The sequence below is a fragment of the Rhinoderma darwinii genome, chromosome 5 (assembly GCF_050947455.1).
Source record: "Rhinoderma darwinii isolate aRhiDar2 chromosome 5, aRhiDar2.hap1, whole genome shotgun sequence".
Taxonomy (NCBI): domain Eukaryota; kingdom Metazoa; phylum Chordata; class Amphibia; order Anura; family Rhinodermatidae; genus Rhinoderma; species Rhinoderma darwinii.
In genome coordinates this window covers 261,368,681-261,382,642 of record NC_134691.1, presented here as the reverse complement: position 1 = coordinate 261,382,642, position 13,962 = coordinate 261,368,681, and positions in this window count along the sequence as shown.

Here is a 13,962-nt window from a genome sequence, read left to right as displayed (position 1 = left end):
AACGTCCAATGGGGTTGTGGATCCATTGGGCTACTCCTTCATAACGGAGTAGCTGCTGGCCAGACAAATGTTAAACAGTCACAGGTAGATGGTACCTTGTTGGCAGCTGGATACAGTCAGATTGCAGTTAGCAGATACAGGCTGGTGCCGGATTACTGGAAGCGGCCACATGATACATAGTACAGGATTAGACTGGTAGTGCCAGATGCAGGATACAGACTGTTAACTGACACAGGATATGAAACCTTCGCAGGCTAACACTAGGTTTGTACAACATTGCTCAGGCACTGGGAAACAGGGCAGACTTCCTTTCATAGTCCAGGATATACTGGGGACAATTATTTTTTTTTACTGGTGCGCACGCTAGCCCTTTAAGAGACTGCCAAAGCACATGCGCGCGCACGCACGCACCCTACAGGCAGATTGTGCACTGCCTCAAAGTTCAGAACTCGCCGGCGTCCTGGAGAAGGCTGGCACCGTTCAGCCGGCGACCGTGGGCAAGAGGGGATCAACGGCGGCCGCCGGCACTACATTTACAATCCACAGTGCTATACCTTTCAATGCTATATCTTTCTGTGGAATCTATAATGACACAGTTTAAGAATTTATAGATTTATCACAAGATTTTTAAATGGTTCAAAACAGACATATTGGAAGATAACATCCCAGTTCACGCCCCCTCCCCAATGACACGAGCTAAATGGATGCAGCTCTCTGTAATATGCTTTAATTCCTTTTAGCACAGGAATAACAGTTCTATAATTCAGAACCTCTTTTTGAAAGCAACATTATGATATTTATTATACTAAGGGCTTGTTTACACGGACGAATAACACGCTTGTGATTTTCACGCGTGTCGTACGGACCTATAATAGTCTATGGGGCCGTGCAGACAGTCCGTGAATTTTGTGAAACGTGAGTCCGTTGCAAAAAACTCACGACCTGTTCTATATTTGAAGTCAATGGGTGCGTGAAAACCACGCATGTCACACAAAAGCACTTCCGTGCGAAGAGCGTGATTCGCGCAACAGCAGTGAAAAGGATGAATGAAAACAGAAAAGCACCACTTGCTTTTCTGTTTACAAACATCCAAACGGAGTGTCATCATGATGGCGGCTGCGCGAAAATCACTCAGCCGCGCATCATATGGTGATGACACACGGAGCTGTTAAGTGCCTTTTGCGCAAGCAAAACGCCGCGATTTTTGCGTGCGCAAAACGCACACGCTCGTGTAAACGAGGCCTTAGGCTTATGGCTAAGAGTTGACCAGCTTTGGTAACAGTTTCTAAGCAAGGCCAGGCATCATTCTTAGATAATGATGAGCGCTGTGTGAGCATGAAATTAGATGGTCCTGCCTCTAGAAGTCTATGTATGCCTCCCAACTTTCAAGTATTATGAAGAGGGACAACCGATGCGTCACACGGCAATTTTTTTTCCTTCTAAGCCATGCCTCTAAACCCACCCCTACACACCCACAAAGTATCATGCTCCCATAATGCCTCCACCACAGTATAATGCCAAATAGCTGCCACCATGCAGTTTAATGCCCCCTTAGCTGTGAACATACCATATGCCTCTTCGCTGCCCCTAGTGCCAGTGTGCACCATATTTATTAACTGTTTTAGACACGCTCAACAAGGGGGCGGGACTTACCTGGGAAAGGTCGTGGCTGCAAGGGGAAGGGACGTGGTCTAGCAGAAAGGGTGTGACTTAAAATGCAACACCGTGCACCAAAAATGTTCAATTGATACCAAAAACTGACTAACCACGAGGTGATGTAAGGAAGAGAAAAATGTATGTTCACTCCACATCAAGTTTCCTATACTGGGAACAAATGAGACGACATAGCTCAGACTGTAGTCTGTAGATAAAAATAAGTCTTCAATACCATATGCTCACAAAGGGTTCAGAACACAAGCGCTTATTATAGATAAAACAACATGGCACGCTGAACTCAGACCTACCCTGGGATTTGCCAATTGCAGCTTCTTCTAGGGCACAATCGGTGCAAAGGTCAATACATTTTTAGTTACAGTTAAAGGATTCTTTTGCAATTTTTATAAATATGTTAGCCACAGTTTCTCAGCTTGTATCAATACATAACACAGAGACAATTACATTTTCCATTATATAATATTTTTTCACAGTCTCTAGAACGAAGACTTTAGGTTGTTAGCATAATGGTTACCATGACAACTTGATTGTGTTCTTTCTGTGGGAGGTACGCTTACCTTTAGCTGAAATAACAAATATATATGTGTATGAAGTGTCTTCTGAGAGAATCACATCCCATTTATACATTTAACCCCTTAACGACATCCATCTAGTACGTTGTCGTTAGGTACTTAACGCAATCCAACATATAGGTACGTTGGAGCGTTAAGTGGTCCAAGTAAAGATGGCTGCTTTGCCTGACAGCTGGCCATCTTTACTTGTGGCCCATGGGGATGGTGCCCCCCCCCCCACATCGGCGATTGCTGCGTAGATTTATACCGGCCAATTGCGACTCCAACCTATCCCTGTGCCATAGGGGACAGGGATACAGTGGGGATTGGTGCTGACTAGTATTTGCCATGTACTTGTAAGGCAGTGGCCCTGCCACAACCCGATATCGCGACCATTGGTCGGACCGACCAATCGCAGCCATGGCGATTCCCTTCTAAGCCCTGCTGTGTGTCCATACAGCCGTTTATGACCACATATGGGGTATTGTTGTACTCGGGAGACGATGCTCTACAGATTTTGGTGTGCTTTTTCTTCTTTAGTTCTTGTGGAAATTCAAAAAAAAATAAATAGCTAAAGCTACATTTTATTTAAAAAAAAAAGGTGGATTTTAATTTTCACATCCTACTTCCAATAATTTCTGCAAAAAACCTGTTGGGTCAAAATGCTCACTATACCTTTAAATAATTTCCTTGAGGGGCGTAGTTTCCAAAATTGGGGGTCACTTGGGGGGGGGGGTGCAACATGGCCTCCACAAACTATTCCAGCTAAATTTGAGCTCCAAAAGTTAAATGGCGCTCCTTCCCTTCTGAGCCCTGCCATGTGTCCAAACAGCCGTTTATAACCACATTTGGGTTATTGCCGTACTCAGGAGAAATTGCTTTACAAATGTTGGGGTGCTTTTTCTCCTTTATACCTTGTAAAAATTGAAAATTTCTATGTTTTATTGGAAAAAATGTAGATTTTAATTTTTACAACCTAATTCCACTAAATTCAGCAATAAAACCTGTTGGGTCAAAATGCTCGCTTACCCCTCTATAAATTCCTTTATAGGAGTAGTTTGCCAAATAGTGTCTTATTGGGGCTGTTTCTACTGTTTTGGTACCACAAGACCTCTTCAAACCTGACATAGTGGTTAAAATATATTCTAATAAATATGAGGCCCTAAAATCTATTGGGTGCTCCTTTGCTTCTGAGGCCTGCGCTTAAGTCCATTACCACACTAGGGCCACATTTGGGATATTTCTAAAAACTTCAGACTCTGGGCAATAAATATTCAGTTGCGTTTGTCTGGTAAAACATTCTGTGTTACAGATTTTTTTTTAATCAAAACAGATTTTCTGAAAAAATGAGATTTGTAAATTTATCCTCCACTTTGCTGAAGCACCTAAAAGGTTAGAAAACTTTCTAAATGCGGTTTTGAATACTTTGAGGGGTGCAGTTTTAAAAATTGGGTGATTTATGGGGGGTTTCTAAATTATAGGGACCTCAAAGCCACTTCAAAACTGAACTGGTCCCTAAAAGAATAGAACTAGGAAATTTTCTAGAACATGTGAGAAATTACTGCTAAACTTCTAAGCCTTCTAACGTCCTCGAAAAATAAGAATGTTCAAAAAACAATGTCAATCTAAAGTAGACATATGGTAAATGTGAACTAGTAACTATTTTGTGTGGTATTACGATCTGTCTTACACGCAGATACATTTAAAATTTAGAAAATTGCTAATTTTCACAATATACACTAATTTAGAGGTAAAATTTGGTCGATATATTCAAAGTACAATGGGTCACGAGAAAACAGTCTCAGAATTGCTTGAAAAAAATAAAAGCATTCCAAAGTCATTGCCACATAAAATGACATGTCAGATTTACAAAAAAAAAAACTGTGTCCTTAAGAGGTTAAATACCGGTACATTAGTTATGGTCATATTTTGCCAACAAGAACGTAAATGTAAACCAATAACTTACCAATGAAGTCCAAAAAAGTTGTTTTTTTAGAGATGGTAAGAACAAAGGTTTTAGAATTAGCAAGTATTTGTAGCACATCATTTTAACCTCGTAAAAATTTCTTATGTCACGTAGATGCATTGAAGCAATAAAAAATGAATAATCTAACGTAAAAATGTGAACAGGAGTTAAAAAGGGTAACAAGAGACTTCAACTACACATATACTATTTTGAGCCTTGGACTTTTACAGGGTTAAATGTCTGCTTATTTAAATACGTTTTTCAGAGTGTCTTAAAGGATATGAATGTTACAATAATTTACATAACGAAAACAGCAATTCTGAAGCACTATTTGCCTTCATGACTCAAACGGCAACATTCAAGTCCAGGCCTAGAACAATGAATTATTCTACCAGATACTTTGCTCTGAGGAATTATAGCGTCTAAACGAAGAAAAATTTTCCTGGCTGATTTATCTGTCAAGGCGGCCAACATTTAGGGAGTGGCAGCAGTTTTAGTCAGACTTATATTCAGAAATAACAGCTTGCAATGTTCTAAGGCTGGGTTCACACGACCTATTTTCAGGCGTAAACGAGGCGTATTATGCCTCGATTTACGCCTGAAAATAGGGCTACAATACGTCGGCAAACATCTGCCCATTCATTTGAATGGGTTTGCCGACGTATTGTGCAGATGACCTGTAATTTACGCGTCGTCGTTTGACAGCTGTCAAACGACGACGCGTAAATTGACTGCCTCGGCAAAGAAGCGCAGGGCACTTCTTTGCAACGTAATTTGAGCCATTCTTCATTGAACTCAATGAAGAGCAGCTCAAGATTTACGAGCGTCACAAACGCCTCGCATAATACGAGGAGGAGCTTTTACGGCTGAAACGAGGCAGCCGTTTTCTCCTGAAAACAGTCTGTCATTTCAGCCGTAAAAGCCTCTCACCATGTGAACATACCCCAATAGTCAATGTAAAGTTCATCTAGGTCTAGTAAACGTTGTGTCCCTTTTGAAAACACTATGCTGTTCATTATGAAAATCTGATCTACCTGCAAACTATACTGAATATTGCTTGTAATAGTATTGCAAGAGTCTTGCCTGCTCTGCCGGGAGTCCCTGAAGTTGTCCTTTTTTTGAGGAGATTGGCAAATATGGTATGAGACAGATACAGTGCCCACCCCATTAAGAGAGTACAGACAGGGCTGGCCAAAGGTTTGATGGCGCCCTGTGCGGGACTCTATTGCTGCCCTCCCCAAATCAAAAATTAACCACATATATAGACACGCACATACTCAGTGGCGTAACTACCGCTGTAGCAGCCATAGTGGCTGCTACGGGGCCCGCGCCACCCCATCACACTGCCCCCCATGCCTGGTTGCGCCGCTATGGTTGCTACAGCGGTAGCATTGCCAAATTCACTAGTATCTGCGTAGATACTATTAAATGCTATGGCAGAGCAGGGCGGTATCTCCCCACTCTGCCATTTACTAGGCTGCAGGCAGGGCAAGGGGGGGGTGGGCAATTGCCCAGGGTCCCCATCAAACGGCTGCTACAGTGCCTGAGGCGGCCCGCGCTGTCCTGCATGGGCCCCCTCGTGCCTGCTTGCGTCGTGGTGCTAGCGGCAGCCACATTCACTTGTATCTGCGTCCTCAGGACGCAGATACAAATGAATACTATAGACTGCAGGCCACGTTAGGCCTGCAGCCTATAAGGCGATGGGAAGACTCCCTGCATCACGCTGGTCTCCACAAGCGTCCCTCCCAGAGGCTGTGCAGCGCTCCGTCCGTTGCGGGATCGGGGCAAGATAAGTACAAATTATTTTTTGCGGGTGGGGGCTGTGTGGCGCTATATACAATGGAGGGGGTGCTGTGTGGTGTTATATACAAGGGAGGGGCCGTGCGTGGCACTATTTACAAAGGTAGGGGGCCATGCGTAGCGCTATTTACAAGGCGAGGGGGGCAGTGCGTGGCGCTATTTACAAAGGAAGGGGGCCGTGCGTGGTGCTATTTGCAAAGGATGGGGGGCCGTGCGTGGCGCTATCTGCAGGGGTGGTGGGCATTGCTAACTACAATAGGGAGGCGCGATTGCTATCTACAAGGGGGCACTATCTACAAGAGGGGCTGTGTGTGGCACCGAGGGGAGGGGGGCCCAGTCAAAAGTTTGCTATGAGGCCAAGTCATTGCTGGTTACGCCCCTTAACATACTGGAACAAATACTGCACATACATAGAGGGACATATTTAGACAAACAGGCAAATATATACACACATTCTGGAATATATACATACATACATACATATTCTGTATATACTGTATACACACACACACACACACACACATATATATATACATAGCGCAGATAATGTAGTAGTTGTCACCTGCAGTCCTATGTAACACCACAGATAACACAGTGATAACTATACCCAAACATATATAAAACACACATACAGAGGCATACATATATACACACTAACAGGCATACAGACACTAAGGGTATGTGCACACGGTAGCAGGCTTTTACGTCAGAAAAGACAGACTTTTCAGGAGAAAACAGCTGCCTCGTTTCAGACTGTGAAAGTGATTAGAATATGTTTAAAAGATAACATTTTGCATGGACTCCATTTTGTATGGTAGGCGTCCATTTTGGATCATTGGAATCCATTTTTTGGCCTGAAGGAGCCATCTTGAGATTAATAAGTAAAAAGTAATATGTCAGCAGATGTCCTGAAGCAATTCTATGTTATGTGTTCTTGAATTTAATGTTTTATTACTCTTGTAAGGAGCAGATCAAATAGCCTTGGCCGAATGAACAATGACATTGTTTACCATGAGGGAAGGGGATTCAGCCCTCTGTTTAAATGATTTAAACTTATCTGCAGTCTCCATTCTCTAGTGAGATAAGGAGACAAATTAACTTGTGTCTCTGAAATGTGTGTCTTCCCATGGGACAAAGTTCAGGCCACCTGGGGCTTGGAGGGTGAAGAATTATTATAATGCATTGAAATATTCTCATTGGCTGAATCAGAGTCATTATCATATTGTAGATGATTGGCTGAAACCAAAGCCGGCACCTTTCCTGTCATTGTACTTATATACTTGTTTGGATCAATAAAGATCAGAGAAGGATTTTGAGCATACAAGCATGGTCTCTTGTGTCATCTTTTCTCTCAGATATATATATCTATTACCTATGATTTGGAAGCTGGATAAATTACTGGAGGGCGGGTATCGGTTGACATACCCATTACAAATTTCAGTCTAATATATTTTGGCCCATGATTGCGTTAACACAGACGTAAATGCTCCTACTCGCATTTTGCGAGGCTTCTCGGACAGCCGTAAATTTTGCCCTGCACTTCTTTTGACGAAGCTGTATTTTTACGCGTCGTCGTTTGACAGCTGTCAAACGACGATGCGTAAATGACAGGTTGTCTGCACAGTACGTCGGCAAACCCATTCAAATGAATGGGCATAATATGCGTAGTTTACGTCTGAAAATAGGTCGTGTGAACCCAGCCTTACCATCTCTCCTTGCTGACAGGATCACAGGCTTCTTGCAAAACGGGCTGTGGGCGTTGCTTCCTCCTCTGCTCCTTGGCTCTTGTTTCCTCCGTGTGTGTAACGAAGAGCAGAGGACAGAGCAGAGGACAGAGCAGAGGACAGAGCAGAGGACAGAGGACAGAGCCCAGTGGTGCCCCCTACATGCTGGGTGAGTGCAGCACCCCATGTACTTGCAGAGGTTGCACACCCCTGAATACAGACTGATATAAATGGTGTTTTTATTCTGCTCTCGATGCCATGAGGGCAAACAAAGGAAATCTTAATTCCCCTCAGCTACCCTGCTCAAGTGCCAAAATAGTTTGTCCTAATTGAGGCGGTGATTCCAGCATGCCTCCCAATTGGCTCAGATCCAGCGGGACAGTTCTGGATTCCGGGCAGTGCCCCGGATTTTACAGTATCTGCGCTCTGAAGATGCAGAAACAGTTGAATCCAATGCGCACAGCTCCCACACTGTGGAGGAATGATAATGCGTAGGGCGCTCCATGAAGGGCACTGTGTGGGGGTACTACTCAGGCATGATACTATGTGGGCGAATTCTAGGGGGCATGATATTTTTTGGGAAAACAAAGGTAAGTGGTTGTGTATGGACAGGGACTGGGCGCGGAAGAGAGTGGGTTAGTGTTTTGGCCCTCTTCCCAATACTTGAAAGTTGGGAGATATGGGAGATATGAGTTCAGTGATAGATATATAATATAGAATGTTTAAATTGCAATTACCTAATATGCTTAAAGTGGCCATTCACTTTAACTTGTTTGCTAGCATGTATTTGCCAGGTCAGTCAGTCAGTACCAGTAATGTTCAAGCGACTTCAGGAGCTCCTTCTAGGAGTAGAATCCCTAGCCAGGGTATCGGTAATGCTAAGACAGAATTCCACTCCTGGACAGGGGCTCCCTCTAGGAGCGGAATCCTCGGCCAGAACATAGAAAACACTCTGGCAGGGATTCCGCTCCTGGAGGGAGCCCCTGACATCACTATCCATATATGGACAGTGACATCAGGGGCTCCTCCAGGAGCGGAATTCCCAGCCAGGGTATTGGCAACACTTTGGCTGGGGATTCCTCTCCAGGAGCCACCCCTGACGTCACTGTCCATATATGGACAGTGATGTTGGAGGCTTTGAGATGCCAGAATCCTCAGCCAGAGCATCAGTAATGATCTGGCCAGGGAATCCACTCATAGAGGAGCCCCTGACTTCACTGTCCATATATGGACAGTGATGTTTGGAGCTTTGAGAAGTCTGAATCCCCGGCAACACTCTTTTCGGGGATTCCGCTCCTGGAGGAGCCACTTTCCTAAGACAGGAGTCCATGGACAGAGAACTTGCGTTGCTCTGGCCAGGGACTCTAATTGGAAGCCCGATATCACTCCATATATGGGACATCTGGACAGCGCCCAGAATCCAGGACTGTACTGCTGAATCTGGGATGGTTGGGATGTGTTCCCTGCTAACCTTTGCCCCTACAGTAAAAAAAAACTTTTTTTATGCGTATAGTAAAATGTAAAAAAATAATAGAAGATAAATTAAAAAGCTCCCTCCCCAAAAAAGTGCACACCTCTCCAAACCAATCAGGCAGAATGTACGTTACACAAAACTTAATTACTCCCTGCCACCAATTTTAAGCCCTTCTACCAGCCTTATCTATTTGAAAAATTCTGTACTTGGATGATGATCTTCCATGCAGAGATGCTGCTTCTAAAACTTAGGGAGAGAGATAGGGTTTTTGTTCCTAACGCTATAGCAACGTAATATGTGCCACAATGTACACATTTGACATTACTATGTGTGGGGAAAATTATAGGATTCATTTTTTAGGTAAATATTAATAGAACAAACTACCCCTAAAACATGGCATGAAACCGGCTTCAGACTATTTTCTCCTAAAAAAAAAAAAAAAAAAAAAAAAAAAGCATACAAAACTTATTGATATCAGTGCCAGTTTTAAAATAAGAATACCCTGTTTGTCAAGCAAAATAATTTGATGTAGACTAAGAAAAAATAAAATATACAATAAATAAATAAAAAAATTCACCTTTAGAATGCAGCATTCCAAAAGGTTAAAACCTTGTTGATGGTAGCATGGGTCTTCAAAGATCCAGCAGAACAGCTGCTCTCAGATCCACCCAGATTCTTTCACATACAGTTTCAAACTGGGTTTCCTTGGGGAATTTACTCTTTTGGACCCCCTTTCACCTATACATAACTCGTGCACATCGATTTTTTAATTCATATGTACTGCTATCATTTCGTACACACGACATATAAACAAGGTCTAATAGGTTATTTGTGAATCATCCCATAAGAAATAGACCCAAATGCCGGGCTCCAAAATGTGGTGGCCTTCGGCTTCAACTTTGGGGCCCATTATTGGGTGAGTCTGGGTCCACCGAAGGATACTCTGGTGGGCCAATCTGGCCTTAACCCATATGCTACAAACCGTAACGTCACAGAATCCTTAAAGGGTAGCTAAACATTTCACAAACTTCTGACATGTCATAAGTTTGGATTGGTGGGGGTTCGAGCACTGAGACCCCCCACCAATCGCTAGAACGAAGAAGCTGAAGTGCTCATTCGAACGATTGGTGGGGGTCTCATTGCTCGGACCCCCACCAATCCAAACTTCTGACATGTCACTATAACATGTCAGAAGTTTGTCAAACATTTAACTACACTTTAACACTGCTTTGCAAACAGGATGGCAGCATTATATTCCGTTGGAAATAAAAATATATGCATAAATAAAATCATAATTTAATGCAGTGATTATGAAATATTAGAATTACTAGTTAAATAAAGATTGTGTAATAAAAAAAAGTTAATCCGTTATTGTTATGCATAAATATATGAGAAATCACCTCAGTGACCCATTAGTCACAAACCATTGCCGTAAAACGCTCCTGATCTAAAACCTGATGGTCTAGTACTCTTGCTATGCAGTAATAGCATTATGAAGGTTATTACAGGGCCTGATGTGATAATCTAAGGCCTCATGCACACGACCGTGTTCGGTCCGTGATATACGGTCCGCATGTCGGCCGCTTGTCCCGGACCGTACAAAGTACAGGGAGCCGGGCTCCTAGCATCATACTTATCTATGACGCTAGGTGTCACTGCCTATCCACGTAACTACTGTCACACACTAAAACATGATTACAGTACGGGACAGTAGTTCCGCGGACAGGCAGTGACCCCTATCGTCATAGATAAGTGTGATGCTAGGAGCCCGACTCCCTGCACTGTGTTCGGTCCGGGACATGCAGCCGACATGCGGACCGTATATCACGGACCGAACACGGTCGTGTGCATGGGGCCTTAGGGTCCGTTCACACAGTTTTTGGAGAAGTTTTTTGTCGCAGAACCAGCGTCGGAAAATGCGCCAAAAGACGTCCGAAAATGCCTCCTATTGATTTCAATGGGAGGCGGAGGTGTTTTTTCCCGCGAGCGGAAAAACAGTCTCGCGGGAGAAAGAAGAGACATGCCCCATCTTCGGGCGTTTATGCCATGTCTCTGAGCGTATTTTGCTGAGTTTTTTGCCTGCGGCGCTCAATGGTCGCGGGCGAAAATCGGCGTGCAGAATTTACGGAATTTTGAGGCAGATTTTCTGCCTGCAAAAAACTCAGTGTGAACCCAGCCTTAGGGAAAGATTACGTCATTGATGCCGTGTTATGATTAGTGCAGGGCAGTGCACAACACAGGGATTCTTCTTGGTGTTCTTTAACCCCTTAATAATGAAGCCTAGTTTGGGCCTTAAAGAAGCTCTGTCACCAGATTATAAATAGCCTATCACCTACATAATCTGATCGGCACAATCGTAATGTAGATAACAGTGGTTTTTATTTTGAAAAACAAATCATTTTTGAGCAGTTTTAGATTTATGCTAATTAGTTTCTTAATAGACAACTGGGCGTGTTTTTACTTTTTACCAACTGGGTGTTCTACAGAGGAGTGTATGACGCTGACCAATCAGTGATTAATCAGCGTCATACACTTCTCATTGTTACAGCCCAGCATCTTTCACTGCACAATCACAATGAGAAGTGTATGATGCTGATTGGTCACTCATTGGTCAGCGTCATACACTTCATTGTTCCAGCCCAGCTTCTTTCACTGCACAATCACACTGTAAGGGTATGTGCACACGATAACTGCAATTACATCTGAAATTACGGAGCTGTTTTTAGGAGAAAACCGCTCCTGAATTTCAGACGTAAATTGCATGTACTCGCGTTTTGCGGGGCGTCTTTTACGGACGTAATTTGGAGCGGTTCTTCATTGGAGTGAATGAAAAACGGCTCCAATTACGTCCCAAGAAGTGTCCTGCACTTCTTTTGACGAGGCTGTAATTTTAGGCTCCGTCTTTTGACAGCGACGCGTAAAATGACAGGTCAACGGCACAGTACATCGTAAAGCCCATTGAAAGTAATGGGCAGATGTTTGCAGACGTATTGGAGCTGTTTTTTCAGACGTAATTCGAGGCGTAAACCGCCTCCATTACGTCTGAAAATAGGTCGTGTGAATCCAGCCTAACAATCAGTGTGTGTGCAGTGAAAGAAGCTGGGCTGGAACAATGAGAAGTGTATGACGCTGATTAGTCACTGATTGGTCAGCGTCATACACTCCTCTGTACAACGCCCAGTTGTCTATTAAGAAACTAATTAGCATAAATCTAAAATTGCTCATAACTTGCTCAAAAATTATTGTTTCTCAAAATAAAAACCACTGTTATCTACATTACAGCGCTGATCAGATTATGTAGGAGATAGGGCATTTATAATCTGGTGACAGAGCCTCAGCTCAGAGCCCTTTGTTCAAATCGGACATGTGTCACTTTATGTATAACTTTGGAATGCCTTTAATTAATCCCAGCAATTCTGAGATTGTTTTCTCGTGACACATTTGACTTTATGTTAGTGATAAAATTTGGTCGATAGATTGTGTTTTTTTTTTAAAAATAGCAACATTTACAGAAAATTTGGAAAAAATTGCAGTTCTCTCAATTTAAAGAGGCTCTGTCACCAGATTATAAATGCTCTATCTCCTACATAATCTGATTCTAATGAGTTTCCCAATGGACAACTGGGCGTGTTTTTACTTTTTACCAACTGGGTGTTGTACAGGAGGAGTGTATGAGGCTGACCAAAGTAAAAACACGCCCAGTTGTCCATTGACAAACTCATTAGAATAAATCTAAACTAGCTCATAACTTGCTCAAAAATGATCGTTTTTCAAAATAAAAACCACTGCTGTTATCTACATTACAGCGCCAATCAGATTATGTAGGAGATAGGGCACTTATAATCTGGTGACAGAGCCTCTTTAAATGTATCTGCTTATAAGGCAGATGGTTATACCACCAAAAATAGTTACTAGTTAACATTTCCTATATGTCTACTTTATGTTTGCATAGTTTTTTTTGAACATTTTTTATTTTTCTTGGACGTTACAAGGCTTAGAACATAAGCAGCAATTTCTCATATTTTGAAGAAAATTTAAAAAGCCTTTTTTTTTAGGTACCAGTTCAGTTCTGAAGTGGCTTTGAGGGGCCTATATATTAGAAACCCCCATAAACACCCCATTTTAAAAACTAGACCCCTCAAAGTATTTAAAACTGCATTTAGAAGCATTTTTTAACCCTTTAGGCTTTTCACAGGAATTTAAAGCAAAGTAGAGGTGAAATTTACAAATTTAATTTTTTATGTAGAAAATCCTTTTTATTCCATTTTCTTCTGTAAAACAGAAGGTTTTACCAGAGAAATGCAACTCAATATTTATTGCCCAGATTCTGCAGTTTAGAAATATCCCACATGTGGCTCTAGTGTGGTAATTGATTGAAAAACAGGCCTCAGAAGCAAAGGAGCACTTCGAGGGTTTTGGAGCCTCCTTTTTATTAGAATTTATTTTAGGCACCATATTCGGTAAGGGGTCTTGTGGTGCCTACATTTTTGCTGCATTTTGTGGATTTAGGCTGTGAAATTGAAAAAAATCTAATTTTCTGTTAAACCGTGCACATTTTTCATTTTGACATGGAATAAAAGGAGAAAAAGCACCCCAACATTTAAAGAGGCTCTGTCACCAGATTTTGCAACCCCTATCTGCTATTGCAGCAGATAGGCGCTGCAATGTAGATTACAGTAACGTTTTTATTTTTAAAAAACGAGCATTTTTGGCCAAGTTATGACCATTTTTGTAGTTATGCAAATGAGGCTTGCAAAAGTCCAAGTGGGTGTG